The 17,640-nt window shown below is 44.8% G+C and overlaps 1 protein-coding gene across 2 annotated transcripts in view; it reads left to right on the top strand.

The window, feature by feature from the left end:
• Positions 1 to 3,878: 3,878 nt before the first annotated feature.
• The window catches only part of NT5C2 (5'-nucleotidase, cytosolic II), a 116,546-nt gene continuing 102,784 nt past the window's right edge, over positions 3,879 to 17,640 (top strand). The window contains exon 1 of one of the 2 annotated variants that reach the window (XM_077258670.1): positions 3,879 to 3,998. The gene's annotated coding sequence lies outside the window, so the exon portion shown is untranslated. Of the gene's footprint in view, positions 4,164 to 17,640 lie in introns of both variants that reach the window. The other variant, XM_077258671.1, reaches the window with a different exon arrangement.

Below are 17,640 nucleotides of genomic sequence, written 5' to 3'. Positions count from 1 at the left end.
GTGGGCTGGATAGAAAGCTAGAGAGTCGCTGACTGGGCTTTGCCCAGGCAACACCTGTCAGGCAGACAGTGGGAAAGGAGGAACATCTGAGCTGCAGACAGAGGGTCCCTGTCAGGGGTGGGATCCTGACAGAGGCCTAGCGGGATAGAAAGTTACGGAGCTGCGCTTACTCCACGTGCGGCAGCATCCTAAGAAAGGACACGAAGAGAATTGTATTGTAGAGGGTGAGAAACAAAATCACAGCTCAAGGAGATAGCACCAGGAGTTCTGCCCTGAAATAGGCTGCCTCCTTCTGAGGCGCGTAGCCGGTGGCCGGAACACCGAGGGAGTAATTGACTCTACGCATTACTTCAGAGACCGGCAGGACAGTCAATTCCAAGTTGGCTGCCCGACCTTAATACCTAAGAAGACACAGTGGCAAATTGTGGGGGTCGGGGCATCTCTAGGGTCCCTATAAACAAGCCTCAGGCCATCAGTCATACGGGTTTGTCCTATCCATACCATCTGGGGGACAGAGAGGAAGAAATAACATCTAGAACATCTACAAGAGTTGTGAGGACCTTACCGGGAAGCTCAGCAGGGAGGTACTACAACACACAGGCGCTAGTAGGAAGGCTACTGATTTCCACCTGGATAAGGAGACTCTGGATTTGCCTTCGGACCGGCTGGGCTCTGCCTACCCTGTGGTCTGTACCCTGGACTGTGGACAGGGCCGGCCCGAACGTATAGGCGAACTAGGCGGCCGCCTAGGGCGCCGACCCTAAGGGGGCGCCAGAGAAAAAATAGAAAAAATTATAAAAAATCTTTTCAATAGGCAAAAGGTGTATGGAGCGGAGCATGTGTGTACGGAGCGCAGCCGCGTGTGTAGGAGTAGCTATGTGTGGCCATTATATGGTACGAAGTATCATGTGCAGCCAATATACAGTATGGAGCATCATGTGTGGTCATTATACAGTATGGAGCATCATGTGTGGTCATTATACAGTATGGAGCATCATGTGCAGCCAATATACAGTATGGAGCATTATGTGTGGCCATTATACAGTATGGAGCATCATGTGTGGCCATTATACAGTATGGAGCATCATGTGTGGCCATTATACAGTATGGAGCATCATGTGTGGCCATTATACAGTATGGGGCATCATGTGTGGCCATTATACAGTATGGAGCATCATGTGGGGCCATTATACAGTATGGGGCATCATGTGGGGCCATTATACAGTATGGAGCTCTGTGTGGCCATATTTTTTTGTTTATAATTATTCTTTATGAAACAGTGTGATCAGCAGTGCTAAATGGGTGTGGTTGGGACGTGGATATGGGTGTGGCTAGTTATGAATGGGTGTGGTCAGAGGCGTGGCCTAAAATTTGCCGCGGCGCGCGAAGTGCGCCACAAACTTTGTCCCTCTTTCCCATCTTCAAAAGTTGGGAGGTATGTTAAAAGTAGTAGGGGCGCAACAAAATATTTTCACCTAGGGCACTGTAATCTCTCGGGCCGGCCCTGACTGTGGATGCTGAAGCCTCCAGTAAAAGGTAAAGAGACTGCAACCTTGTGTCCTCGTTATTCTCTGCGCCTCACACCACCCACCATCACCATCTAACCGAAGGACCCGGTACCGAGTACCCCATTGCCCTTACTGTGGGGGCGATCCATACAATATTCATTATGTAAACTAGGGGGCAGGTCAATGAGGGATCAGTCACCTGTCAGAAACCATACATATGAATAGCTATTGAGAGTCCCACATGAAGACACCCTCACCGGCCGACCCGCAGCACGAGCATATCATTAACTCAAAACTGAAAATAAAGCTTAAACAAGAACCACAAGACGGATTTCATCACCAGGTATCAGTGTTATCAGTATAACGGCGCTGACCTGACACTGTCTGTAGGTTACTGAGCACAATCCTGCTGACAGGTTCCCTTTAACTTTTCACAATAACAGTAATTTTGACCAGGGGTGCCCAAACTTTTACATGCCACTGTATGTGAACCTACTAGAGCGACTGCGCAGCTGAATCAGGAAAACAGCTGCCTGCATTTTTGTGAAGTGGCGTTGCCATGGGAAAATTCAAAATCTGTAAAGAAAATATGGCATGGCATATGGCCTTAACAAATCAAGGCAAGAGTCATTTTCGGAGTTTTTGGAGTGGAAGCTGGGCAGAAAATTTCCAAAATTCCTTCTCACAAACTCTAGTTTCGGCTCAGTTTCCACTAGAAAAACTCAGCAAAAACACTCAGAACGAACACACCCAAGGTTATGTACATTCGGCATCTTTTTCAAATGGATTCCGCCAGCAACATGTCAGAAACAGCGCCAGAAAAATGATACAAAGAATGACCGTATACGCAGCGAGGTTTTTTTTACATTGCTGTGCATGTTGCATAGTTTGTCTTGTGTTAACCATTTCAGGCAATTTTTTTTTTATGATCTAAGATATAACTTGCGCGTGGCCTCCTGGCAGAAGCTGCCTGAAGTATGACCATGCAACCTTATTTTTAGCTGATTCACGGTTTTCAAAGCCTAAAGTGGTTAAAAGAAGTAACAAAAAACTTAAAGGGGTTATCCAGGACCTATTTTTATCTTCCCTATGGGGCTAAACACTTATTGGCAGGTAGTTGTTAAATTTCTGCCTTGCAAAGATCTGTCCTGTCTCAGAGTGGTCATGGACCGCTCCTGCCGGCGATTCTCCTGCTTCCTTTGACATCACGTCGACAGAGCAGCTCCTTCTCTTCCACTCTGCTCTGTCGAAGAGACGCCATGATTGTATACGCTGGTAGATTGACAGCCGCCTCCCTGCTTCGATAGGGTGAGCCGGCTGTCAATTAACATGACGTCGGCAGTCACGCCCCGTCGGCACAGCAGATTGGAAGAGAAGGAGCTGCTCTGACACAAGAGGCAGGAGAATTGCTGGCAGGAGCGGCCGATGATTGCTCTGACCCAGGAGAGAACGTCGCAGGGCAGCCCTTAACATGTGCACAGCAATGTTGTCTTATTGCGGTGGTTTTGCAGTGCATTTCAGGAAGAATCCGCCTAAGGCCAGGTTCACATTGCCTCAATGCGCTGACGGCATCCGTTTCACAGTGGCACTAACGCTATGTAATGGATGCTTCAGCGCACCCATTGATGTAGCGCATCGCTAGCGCATGTCATAATCAGCATGCGTTAGCGATGTGCCGTCATTCTGTGATGGGCCCTCGGACGCGGGCTGCAGCGTTTCCAGGTCCGTCACCGCCACGCAGATGCTATCGCTATCGCATAAAGCGATCTTGGAAAAGGCACTAGCGCTGGCGCAGTAACTCAAGCGTTGAACGGACTGCACCAACGGAATGTGAACCCTGCCTAAGAGCTGTTGTATTGTGCGCACACCCCAAAGAGGTTTTGCAGCTTTTTCACGGGTGACATGCTCCGTCATTCCCACGGGGTGGATTGAATGACCTATTCAGGAATGAAAAGAAGTTTTAAAAAACTGAAAACACGAACAGAAAAGTTGATTTCCAAGAGAAATGAATAAGAAGAGTTTTTGGAGCAGAGTTGGAGGAGGATTTTGTAGCAAATCCGTTCCAAAAATCTCCTCAAATCTCCGGTGTGAATAAGCCTTGTGTTTCCTGTTCCGCGTACTTTCTATGACTGTCAGGTAATGTTTTGCTTTTCTGGCTGCTTTATGTCACTGATGTGTCACGCTGCTCCCTGCACTGAGGGCTGCACTGAGGGCTGCACTGAGGGCTGCACTGAGGGCTGCACTGCAGTGTGACGCGGTGTCTCGTGTCTTTCTCAGTTTTGCTTTCCCCGCTGGACTAGAGAGGGGGGCGGCTCCGGGGTTCGCGCCACTGACGTCTCCCGGTGACGCTCCCTATAGAAGGTAAAGGCTCACTACTGCGCCTCACTGCGAGTTGGAACTTTGTCTCCGGTCCCTAAGTACAGGGTGGAACGCATGCGCATTGTGTTACTGGTAGCAGTTCGCTGCCTCTCTTGACAGGAAAGGAAGGAGGTGAGTGACGGGTACCGGGAGCCGGACTGCGCGGGCACCGAGGAGCCGGGCTGTGCGGGGAATGAACCGGGAGTCAGACTCCCTGGAGCCGTAATTAGTGGCGCTGACGTGTCCGTGTAAAGTCCGGAGCATCAGACATCTGGCTGGTATACAGCGGTACACAAGGTATCCCCGCCATACAGTGGATGGAGGTCTGCACACACCAGTATACAGCATATAGCACCGGTGTATACAGAGGAGGACGCCAGTGTGTATATATATAACACTAGTGTATACAGAGGAGGGCACCTGTATATATAACACCAGTGTATACAGAGGAGGGCGCCTGTATATATAACACCAGAGTATACAGAGGAGGGCGCCTGTATATATATAACACCAGAGTATACAGAGGAGGGCACCTGTATATATAACACCAGAGTATACAGAGGAGGGCGCCTGTGTGTGTATATAACACCAGTGTATACAGAGGAGGGCGCCTGTATATATATAACACCAGAGTATACAGAGGAGGGCGCCTGTATATATATAACACCAGAGTATACAGAGGAGGGCACCTGTATATATAACACCAGAGTATACAGAGGAGGGCGCCTGTGTGTGTATATAACACCAGTGTATACAGAGGAGGGCGCCTGTATATATATAACACCAGAGTATACAGAGGAGGGCGCCTGTATATATATAACACCAGAGTATACAGAGGAGGGCGCCTGTATATATATAACACCAGAGTATACAGAGGAGGGCGCCTGTATATATATAACACCAGAGTATACAGAGGAGGGCGCCTGTATATATATAACACCAGAGTATACAGAGGAGGGCGCCTGTGTGTGTATATAACACCAGTGTATACAGAGGAGGGCGCCTGTATATATATAACACCAGAGTATACAGAGGAGGGCGCCTGTATATATATAACACCAGAGTATACAGAGGAGGGCGCCTGTATATATATAACACCAGAGTATACAGAGGAGGGCGCCTGTATATATATAACACCAGAGTATACAGAGGAGGGCGCCTGTATATATATAACACCAGAGTATACAGAGGAGGGCGCCTGTATATATATAACACCAGAGTATACAGAGGAGGGCGCCTGTATATATATAACACCAGAGTATACAGAGGAGGGCGCCTGTATATATATAACACCAGAGTATACAGAGGAGGGCGCCTGTATATATATAACACCAGAGTATACAGAGGAGGGCGCCTGTGTGTGTATATAACACCAGTGTATACAGAGGAGGGCGCCTGTATATATATAACACCAGAGTATACAGAGGAGGGCGCCTGTATATATATAACACCAGAGTATACAGAGGAGGGCGCCTGTATATATATAACACCAGAGTATACAGAGGAGGGCGCCTGTATATATATAACACCAGAGTATACAGAGGAGGGCGCCTGTATATATATAACACCAGAGTATACAGAGGAGGGCGCCTGTATATATATAACACCAGAGTATACAGAGGAGGGCGCCTGTATATATATAACACCAGAGTATACAGAGGAGGGCGCCTGTATATATATAACACCAGAGTATACAGAGGAGGGCGCCTGTATATATATAACACCAGAGTATACAGAGGAGGGCGCCTGTATATATATAACACCAGAGTATACAGAGGAGGGCGCCTGTATATACAGGTCCTTCTCAAAAAATTAGCATATAGTGTTAAATTTCATTATTTACCATAATGTAATGATTACAATTAAACTTTCATATACTATAGATTCATTATCCACCAACTGAAATTTGTCAGGTCTTTTATTGTTTTAATACTGATGATTTTGGCATACAACTCCTGATAACCCAAAAAACCTGTCTCAATAAATTAGCATATTTCACCCGTCCAATCAAATAAAAGTGTTTTTTAATAACAAACAAAAAAACCATCAAATAATAATGTTCAGTTATGCACTCAATACTTGGTCGGGAATCCTTTGGCAGAAATGACTGCTTCAATGCGGCGTGGCATGGAGGCAATCAGCCTGTGACACTGCTGAGATGTTATGGAGGCCCAGGATGCTTCAATAGCGGCCTTAAGCTCATCCAGAGTGTTGGGTCTTGCGTCTGTCAACTTTCTCTTCACAATATCCCACAGATTCTCTATGGGGTTCAGGTCAGGAGAGTTGGCAGGCCAATTGAGCATAGTAATACCATGGTCAGTAAACCATTTACCAGTGGTTTTGGCACTGTGAGCAGGTGCCAGGTCGTGCTGAAAAATGAAATCTTCATCTCCATAAAGCATTTCAGCCGATGGAAGCATGAAGTGCTCCAAAATCTCCTGATAGCTAGCTGCATTGACCCTGCCCTTGATGAAACACAGTGGACCAACACCAGCAGCTGACATGGCACCCCACACCATCACTGACTGTGGGTACTTGACACTGGACTTCAGGCATTTTGGCATTTCCTTCTCCCCAGTCTTCCTCCAGACTCTGGCACCTTGATTTCTGAATGACATGCAAAATTTGCTTTCATCAGAAAAAAGTACTTGGGACCACTTAGCAACAGTCCAGTGCTGCTTCTCTGTAGCCCAGGTCAGGCGCTTCTGCCACTGTTTATGGTTCAAAAGTGGCTTTACCTGGGGAATGCGGCACCTGTAGCCCATTTCCTGCACACGCCTGTGCACGGTGGCTCTGGATGTTTCCACACCAGACTCAGTCCACTGCTTCCTCAGGTTCCCCAAGGTCTGGAATCGGTCCTTCTCCACAATCTTCCTCAGGGTCCTGTCACCTCTTCTCGTTGTACAGCGTTTTCTGCCACATTGTTTCCTTCCAACAGACTTACCATTGAGGTGCCTTGATACAGCACTCTGGGAACAGCCTATTTGTTGAGAAATTTCTTTCTGGGTCTTACCCTCTTGCTTGAGGGTGTCAATGATGGCCTTCTTGACATCTGTCAGGTCGCTAGTCTTACCCATGATGGGGGTTTTGAGTAATGAACCAGGCAGGGAGTTTTTAAAAGCCTCAGGTATCTTTTGCATGTGTTTAGAGTTAATTAGTTGATTCAGAAGATTAGGGTAATAGGTCGTTTAGAGAACCTTTTCTTGATATGCTAATTTATTGAGACAGGTTTTTTGGGTTATCAGGAGTTGTATGCCAAAATCATCAGTATTAAAACAATAAAAGACCTGACAAATTTCAGTTGGTGGATAATGAATCTATAATATATGAAAGTTTAATTGTAATCATTACATTATGGTAAATAATGAAATTTAACACTATATGCTAATTTTTTGAGAAGGACCTGTATATAACACCAGAGTATACAGAGGAGGGCGCCTGTATATATAACACCAGTGTATACAGAGGAGGGCGCCTGTATATATAAACACCAGAGTATACAGAGGAGGGCGCCTGTATATATAACACCAGTGTATACAGAGGAGGGCGCCTGTATATATAAACACCAGAGTATACAGAGGAGGGCGCCTGTGTATATATAATACCAGCGTATACAGAGGAGGGCGCCAGTATATATAACACCAGAGTATACAGAGGAGGGCAAACTCCTATATAGAAAAGAAATTCCAGAAAAATTCTTTCAAAATAATATATAAAATATCAAATGAATATCACCAAAATATATAACCCTTTAAAAATATTCATAAGACCACCAATTATGATAAGAATATTTTATTTGAACATATTAATCACACAATACATCTCCATAAAATAAAAAATGAAATAATTTAAAATATCTTTATTAAAGCTGATAATTTGAAAAAAAATAAATAAATATATATATATATATATATATATATATATATATATATATATATATATATATATATATATATATATATATATAATTTGTTATGCACTATGATCAATTGTTTTTGTAATAGTTGAGTGTCCATATTTATTTTTGCACTTTCACCTTGGATTATTTATGCTATTTTTGTTGTATGCATAATAATTACACTGTTCTCTTTATACATACACATATATAACTTTGGGTGCACAGATTAATGTGTGTGTGTGTGTGTATGTATGTGTATATATATATATATATATATATATATATATATATATATATATATATATATATATATATATATATATATATATATATATATATGTATATATATATGTATGTATATATATATATATATATATATATATATATACATACTATATTTTTTTTATTATTTATTTTTTGTACAGATTTTTTCTGGTGCCAATCAGTTTCAGTATGCCCTGCCCTGCGCATACATAGTTTCTGTATCAAATTATTGATCTTTTTTACAGAAATAAATTGTTTTTAGAAATTATCAGCTTTAATAAAGATATTTTAAATTATTTCATTTTTTATTTTATGGATATGTGTTGTGTGATTAATATGTTCAAATAAAATATTCTTATCATAATTGGTGGTCTGATGAATATTTTTAAAGGGTTATATACAGAGGAGGGTGCCAGTGTATACAGAGGGGGGGCGCCTGTGTATATAACACCAGTGTATGCAGAAGAGGGCGCCTGTGTATATACACTCACCGGCCACTTTATTAGGTACACCATGCTAGTAACGGGTTGGACCCCCTTTTGCCTTCAGAACTGCCTCAATTCTTCGTGGCATAGATTCAACAAGGTGCTGGAAGCATTCCTCAGAGATTTTGGTCCATATTGACATGATGGCATCACACAGTTGCCGCAGATTTGTCGGCTGCACATCCCAAAGATGCTCCATACAAGGCAGGATGGATCCATGCTTTCATGTTGTTTACGCCAAATTCTGACCCTACCATCCGAATGTCGCAGCAGAAATTGAGACTCATCAGACCAAGCAACGTTTTTCCAATCTTCTACTGTCCAATTTCGATGAGCTTGTACAAATTGTAGCCTCAGTTTCCTGTTCTTAGCTGAAAGGAGTGGTACCCGGTGTGGTCTTCTGCTGCTGTAGCCCATCTGCCTCAAAGTTCGACGCACTGTGCGTTCAGAGATGCTCTTAGGCCTACCTTGGTTGTAACGGGTGGCGATTTGAGTCACTGTTGCCTTTCTATCAGCTCGAACCAGTCTGCCCATTCTCCTCTGGCATCAACAAGGCATTTCCGCCCACAGAACTGCCGCTCACTGGATTTTTTTTCTTTTTCGGACCATTTTCTGTAAACCCTAGAGATGGTTGTGCGTGAAAATCCCAGTAGATCAGCAGTTTCTGAAATACTCAGACCAGCCCTTCTGGCACCAACAACCATGCCACGTTCAAAGGCACTCAAATCACCTTTCTTCCCCATACTGATGCTCGGTTTGAACTGCAGGAGATTGTCTTGACCATGTCTACATGCCTAAATGCACTGAGTTGCCGCCATGTGATTGGCTGATTAGAAATTAAGTGTTAACAAGAAGTTGGACAGGTGTACCTAATAAAGTGGCCGGTGAGTGTATAACACCAGTGTATGCTGAGGAGGGTGCCAGTGTATATAACCAGTGTATACAGAGGAGGGCGCCTGTATATATAACACCAGTACACAGTATATAGCACCAGTCCCGTGTATACAGAGGAGGGCGCCAGTATATACTCTGCTCAAAAAAATAAAAGGAACACTAAAATCCCACATCCTAGATATCACTGAATATAATATTCCAGTTGTTAATCTTTATTCATTACATAGTGGAATGTGTTGAGAACAATAAAAACAAAAAATGATCAACGTAAATCACAACTAATATCTCACGGAGGTCTGAAGTTGGAATGATGCTCAAAATCAAAGTGGAAAATGAAACTTCAGGCTTATTCAACTTCAGTGGAAATGCCTCGACATGGAAATGATGCTCAGTAGTGCTTGTGGCCTCCACGTGCCTGTATGACCTCCCTACAACCCTTGGGCATGCTCCTGATGAGGCGTCGGATGGTCTCCTGAGGGATCTTTTCCCAGACTTAAGGCCCAGTCACACTTAGCGACGCTAAAGCGATCCCGACAACGATACGACCTGTCAGGGATCGTTGCTGCGTCGCTATGTGGTCGCTGGTGAGATGTCAAACAGTGAGATCTTCCCAACGACGCAGCAGCGATGCGGCGACCTGTACAACGATGTCACATGGCAGCTATTATGACGATTCAGATCTCGATGCGGGACGTCCTGTGAGACGTTGTAGTCAACGAGGTCGTTGGTAAGGTGTCAAACACAGCGATGTGTGCTACCCAGCGGGACCTCAACGATCAAAAAAAGGTCCAGGCCATTCCGACACGACCAGCGATCTCACAGCAGGAGCCTGGTCGCTGCTACGTGTCAAACATAGCGAGATCGCTACTGAGGTCACTGTTGCGTCACAAAACTTGTGACTCAGCAGCGATCTCGCTAGCGACCTCGCTTAGTGTGACGGGGGCTCTAGACTAAAGCATCTGCCAACTCATGGACAGTCTGTGGTGCAACATGATGTTGGTGGATGGTGCGAGACATGATGTCTCATGGGAACGGGTGGGCCAGTCCATAGCTTCAATGCCTTAATCTTGCAGGAACTGCTGACACACTCCAGCCACATGAGGTCTGGCATTGTCCTGCATTAGGAAGAACCCAGGGCCAACCGCACCAGCATATGGTCTCGCAAGGGGTCTGAGGATCTCATCTCGGTACCTAATGGCAGTCAGGGTACCTCTGGCGAGCACATGGAGGGCTGTGCGGCCCTCCAAAGAAATGCCACCCCACACCATTACTGACCTACTGCCGAACCGGTCATGCTGAAGGATGTGGCAGGCAGCAGATCGCTCTCCATGGCGTCTCCAGACTCTGTCACGTCTGTCACATGTGCTCAGTGTGAACTTGCTTTCATCTGTGAAGAGCACAGGGTGCCAGTGGCGAATTTGCCAATCCTGGTGTTCTGTGGCAAATGCCAAGCGTCCTGCACGGTGTTGGGCTGTGAGCACAACCCCCATCTGTCGACGTCGGGCACTCAGACCATCCTCATGGAGTCGGTTTCTAACCGTTTGTGCAGACACATGCACATTTGTGGCCTGCTGGAGATCATTTTGCAGGGCTCTAGCTGTGCTCCTCCTGTTCCTCCTTGCGCAAAGGCTGAGGTACCGGTCCTGCTGCTGGGTTGTTGCCCTCCTGCGACCACCCCCCCCCCCCCTCCACATCTCCTGGTATACTGGCCTGTCTCCAGGTAGCACCACTGGACACTACGCTGACACACAGCAAAACTTCTTGCCACAGCTCGCATTGATGTGCCATTCTGGATGAGCTGCACTACCTGAGCCACTTGTGTGGGTAGTAGAGTCCGTCTCATGCTACCACGAGTGTGAAAGCACAACCAACATTCAAAACATCAGCCAGAAAGCATTGGTACTGAGATGTGGTCAGTGTTCCCCACCTGCAGAACCACTCCTTTACTGAGCGTGTCTTGATAATTGCCAATAATTTCCATCTGTTGTCTATTCCATTTGCCCAACAGCATGTTAAATTGACTGTCAAACAGTGTTGCTTCCTAAGTGGACAGTTTGATTTCACAGAAGTTTGATTTACTTTGAGTTATATTGTGTTGTTTAAGTGTTCCCTTTATTTTTTTTGAGCAGTGTATATAACACCAGTGTATACAGAGGAGGGCGCTAGTATATACAGTGCCTTGCGAAAGTATTCGGCCTCCTGAAACTTTTCAACCTTTTTCCACATATCATGCTTCAGACATAAAGATACCAAATGTAAATTTTTGGTGAAGAGTCAACAACAAGTGGAACACAATTGTGAAGTTGAACAAAATTTATTGGTTGTTTTAAATTTTTGTGGAAATTCAAAGACTGAAAAGTGGGGCGTGCAATATTATTCGGCCCCTTTAGGGTATGTGCACACGCTGCGGATCCGCAGCGGTTTTGACGCTGCAGATTCGCAACTGTTTTCCATGAGTTTACAGTGCCATGTAAACCTATGGAAAATAAAATCCGCAGTGCACATGCTGTGGGAAAAAAACGTGTGGAAACGCTGCGTTGTTTATTCCGCAGCATGTCAATTCTTTGTGCGGTATCCGCTGTGGTTTACACCTGCTCCATAATAGGAATCCGCAGGTGGAATGTGCACAAAATCCACAAAAAAATCACGGTAAATCCACGGTAATTCCGCAGGTAATCTGCAGTGCCGTTTACATGCGGATTTGCAAAAACAGGTGCGGAAAAATCAGCAGAAATCTCACCTACATGTGCACATACCCTTACTTTCGGTGGAGCAAACTTACTCCAGAAGTTCATTGTGGATCTCTGAGGCTATGTGCACACGCTGCTTATTTTGCTGCGGATCCGCAGCTTCTTGTCCGCAGCGGTTTCCCATGCGTTTACAGTACAATGTAAACCTATGGGAAACGCAATCTGCAGTGCACATGTTGCGGAAAAAAACGCGCGGAAACAGCGGTTTACATTCCACAGCATGTCAATTCTTTGTGTGGAATCCGCAGCGGTTTTACACCTGCTCCATAATAGAAAACCGCAGGTGTAAAACCGCAGTGGAATCCGCACAAAAACTGCGGTAAATCCACAGTAAAAACGCAGTGTGTTTCCCCTGCGGATTTATCAAATCCGCTGCGGAAAAATCCGCAGTGGACCATTCTACGTGTGCACATACCCTGAATGATCCCATGTTGTCCTAAACGCCTAATGATGATAAATATAATCCACCTGTGTGTTATCAAAGTCTCCGTATAAATGCACCTGCTCTGTGATAAGTCTCAGAGTTCTGTTTGAAGCACAGAGAGCATCATGAAGACCAAGGAACACAACAGGCAGGTCGGTGATACTGTTGTGGAGAAGTTTAAAGCCGGATTTGGATACAAAATGATTTCCAAAACTTTAAACATCCCAAGGAGCACTGTGCAAGCGATCATATTGAAATGGGAGGAGTATCATACCACTGCAAATCTACCAAGACCCGGCCTAGAGGCCCATGATCACCCTGGATGAACTGCAGAGATCTACAGCTGAGGTGGGACAGTCTGTCTATAGGACAACAATCAGTCGTGCACTGCACAAATCTGGCCTTTTATGAAAGAGTGGCAAGAAGAAAGCCATTTCTCAAAGAGATCAATAAGAAGTGTTTAAAGTTTGCAACAAGCCACCTGGGAGACACACCAAACATGAGGAAGAAGGTGCTCTGGTCAGATGAAACCAAAATCAAACTTTTTGGCCACAATGCCAAACGATATGTTTGGCGTAAAGGCAACACAGCTCATCACCCTGAACACCCCATCCCCACTGTTAAACGTGGTGGTGGCAGCATCATGATTTGGACCTGCTTTTCTTCAGCAGGGACAGGGAAGATGGTTAAAATTGGTGGGAAGATGGATGGAGCCAAATATAGGACCTTGATGAAAACCTGTTGGAGTCTGCAAAAGACCGGAGACTGGGACGGAGATTTGTCTTCCTACAAGACAATGATCCCAAACATAAAGGAAAATCTACAATGGAATGGTTCACAAATAAACATATCCAGGTGTTAGAATGGCCAAGTCAAAGTCCAGACCTCAATCCAATCGAGAATCTGTGGAAAGAGCTGAAAACTGCTGTTCACAAACGATCTCCATCAAACCTCACTGAGTCTCTCTATGTACAAAACTGATAGAGACATAACCCAAGCGACTTGCAGCTGTAATTGCAGAAAAGATGGCTCAACAAAGTATTAAGTTAAGGGGGACGAATAATGTTGCACGCCCCTCTTTTCAGTTTTTGAATTTCCACAAAAATTTAAAATAACCAATACATTTCGTTCATCTTCACAATTATTGTATTCCACTTGTTGTTGATTCTTCGCCAAAAATTTACATTTGGTATCTTTGTTTGAAGCATGGTATGTGGAAAAAGGTTGAAAAGTTCCAAGGGGCCGAATACTTTCGCAAGGCACTGTTATATAACACCAGTGTATACAGAGGAGGGCGCCAGTGTACAGCGGGTGACATGTACGGTGATGGGCACCAGTTTCTCTTACATTGTACTCAGATTTGTTAACTTTGACTGTCTGTATCTGGTAATATCTGTGCACTGGGTGCTGCTATAACAGGTGGGGTCAGTCCTTACTGCCAGGATACAGTTAGATGCACCAGTTGCAGAGATGGACTCTTCAGGGAATGGGATCTTTTCTGCTGGAAGATACAGACATGAATCTTTTGTGCCTTGTGCTCAGTGCAGACTTGCTCAGTATTTTGTATGAGTATTTTTAGGCCAAGACCATGAGAAATACCTAAACACAGGCTAAGAGTAATTAATTTTCTTACACTGTAAACTAATGAATGTGTAAAAGTGGCATAAGGCCATTCAGACCGGTGATACAGGCTCATAGACACTTGCATGGGCATTATTCATCCGGGACTCAGATCAACGACAGGTCACTCAATGTAACTCTAAGTCAATCACACTTCTCTGACATCAACCTGTCCAGTTATGAAGCAACACTGATTGTGAATCAATTTCTCCTGCAGTTGTGAAAATGAAACAGCCAACAGGAGGAGTGGTTCATCATAGGGTGACCACAGACCATTTCTCTGTTCTCATCTATTTTTGGCTGTTTTGGTCACTTTTGAATTATGTCATTGCTCTCTTTTGAGCATCGTTCCAAATCCAGAACTCCATGGGATATTACCGTATATATACTCGTGTATAAGCCGACCCGAGTACAAGCCGAGACCCCTAATTTTGCCACAAAAAACTGGGAAAACTTAATGACTCGAGTATAAGCCTAGGGTGGAATATGCAGCAGGGTATATATATTAGATTCCTTGATAAGGCGTTGATCCAGGGAACTAGTCTGATTGCCGTATGTGGGGTCGGGAAGGAATTTTTTTCCCCATGGTGGAGCTTACTCTTACCACATGGGTTTTTTTTGCCTTCCCCTGGATCAACATGTTAAGGCATGTTAGGTTAGGCTATGGGTTGAACTAGATGGACTTAAAGTCTTCCTTCAACCTTAATAACTATGTAACTATGTAGCTACTGGTAGATTTCAAAAATAAAAATAGATACCAATAAAAGTAAAATTAATTGAGACATCAGTAGGTTACGTGTTTTTGAATATCCATATTGAATCAGGAGCCCCATATAATGCTCCATAAAGTTTGATGGGCCCCATAAGATGCTCCATATTAAAATATGCCCCATATAAAGCTGCACAAATGTTGATTATGGCCCCATAAGATGCTCCATACAGACATTTGCCCCATATAATGCTCCGCAAATGCTGATTATGGCCCCATAAGATGCTCCATACAGACATTTGCCCCATATGCTGTTGCTGCGATTAAAAAAGACACTCACCTCTCAGGCCCCCGGCACTTGCTTTATTCACCTGCGCCGCGTTCCACCGCTGATCGCCGCTGTGTCTTCCCTGTCCTCTGCACTGACTTTTCAGGTAGAGGTTGGCGCGCACACTAATCACGTCACTGCAGAGGACGGGGAAGACGCAGCGGTGGAACAGGGAGAAGGTGAATATCGTGCACTGCGTTATACTCACCTGCTCCTGGCGCGGTGTCCCTGGTTCTCCGGCAGCTTCTTCCTGTATTGAGTGGTCACATGGTACCGCTCATTACAGTAATGAATATGCGGCTCCACCCCTATGGGAGTGGAGTTGGGTCCATATTCATTACTGTAATGAGTGGTACCATGTGACCGCTCACTACAGGAAGAAGTGCCGGGGACACCGCGCCAGGAGCAGGTGAGTATTACACAGCTGCCGCTCCCCCTCCCCTGCCGACCCCTGGGTATGACTCGAGTATAAGCCGAGAGGGGCAATTTTAGCCTAAAAAAATGGGCTGAAATTCTCGGCTTATACTCGAGTATATACGGTAATTTTGATTCATATTGAACATTTTTTTTTTTTTTTTTGTTCTCCATGCATTCCAAAATGTAATGAATAAAGATTTGCAACTGGAATATTTAATTAAGTGTTAACTAGGATGTGATATTTTAGTGTTCCCTTTAAATTTTTTGGAGCAGTGTATAATATATATTATTATGTTATACACTGCTCAAAAAATACTTTTTTTTTTGGTCTTTTTTTTTTAGAATAGTGGAAAAATATACAATATATATAGCCATTATTGCTCCCACAAATTGTATAATAGATTATCTCAGACTACTGTACAAAATCAAAAGATTACTATGTCAAACCATACTATTAAAAAAAACAAACAAACGGACGGCACTAGTGTCATCTCATGTTGTCTCCTTTTTATCTGGTTTCTTACACAGCAGTTTGCAGAGAGAGCCAAAATTCGGCAAACAGTTTTTGTTGTAACACTGTTAAAATGCCACAAAACAATGAATGTCTTTGTACTGTGTTGTTCATTAGATAGTAAAATATAAAAATGTTGTCCTCAGTGGTTGGTACCATCTTTTCAGTTAGCCATTAAAAGGAAGCAAATTGCAAGCTTTCAAGGCTACTCTGGTCACTTCATCAGGCAGAGAATAACACAAAATCTGAAGTGACATTTATGCACAAGAGAACATTGGAATAACAGTAACATCACTTGTCTTACATTAATTACAATGTACAGACTCCCTGCAGATGTGGTCCTTGGTAGGATGTGATCCCAGGAGCCCAGCACTGTAGAGTAGCAGTGCTAACCACTGAGCCACCTTGATGCCCATCTCTCACCACTTGCTGCAGATGTGAAAAATACTGTAAAAACTGGATGACTCTGGCTTATGACTGCAATCACGCAGGTTTTCCAGAAACTGCTGAACACGAGTCGGTAAACTCGCCATCAGGGGCTTATCTACAGCATTCTGTAATTAGATAAGCCCCCGATGTAACCTGAAAGATAAGGAGAAACAAGTTAGATTAGGCTACTTTCACACTAGCGTCGTGCACTGCACGTCGCAATGCAATGTGCCGACGCAAAGACGCTAGCGTTGAAAGCGCCGCACAACGGGGGCAGCGGATGCAGTTTTTCAACACATCCGCTGCCCCATTGTAAGGTCCGGGGCGGAGTTCCGGCCGCGCATGCGCGGTCGGAAAAGGCGGTCACGTCGCACAAAAAAACGATACATGTAGCCTTTTTTTGTGCTGACGGTCCGCCAAAGCACGACGCATCCGTCGCATGACGGATGCGACGTGTGGCAATGCGTCGCTAATGCAAGTCAATGGAGAAAAAAACGCATCCTGCAAGCACTTTTGCTGGATGCGTTTTTTCGCCAAAACGACGCATTGCGACGGAGGCCAAACGACGTTAGTGTGAAAGTAGCCTTATACTCACCCAGGGTTGATCCAGTCTGGTCCTGTTCGGGTCCGATGGGCGTCCCGTGTCCGGCACCTCCCATCTTCATGCGATGACATCGTCTTCCTTGCTTCTGTGGCGGCTCCTGCGCAGGTGAACTAATTTGCCCTGTTAAGAGCAGAGTAAATAACTGCAGTGCTCAGGCGTTGGGCCTCTCTGACCTTTCCCGGCGCTTGCGCACTGCAGTACTTTGCTCTGCTCTCAACAGAGCAAATCAATATGCAGGAGCCGCGACAGAAGCAAGAAAGAGGATATCATCGCATGAAGATGGGAAGCGCCGGACCTGCAACGCCCATCGGACCGAGGCAGGACTGCACCTGGGTGAGTATAATCAAACTTGTTTTTCTTCTCTTTTAGATTACATGGGGGGGGGGGGGGTATCTATAAGGGGATAAGCCCTCTGATGGCGGTGACCGCAGTTTATAGCGG

This window comes from Ranitomeya variabilis, chromosome 4 (genome assembly GCF_051348905.1).
Source record: "Ranitomeya variabilis isolate aRanVar5 chromosome 4, aRanVar5.hap1, whole genome shotgun sequence".
Lineage (NCBI taxonomy): Eukaryota > Metazoa > Chordata > Amphibia > Anura > Dendrobatidae > Ranitomeya > Ranitomeya variabilis.
The sequence above is the reverse complement of the archived record's forward strand: the minus strand, read 5'-3'. Positions and strand labels throughout refer to the sequence as shown.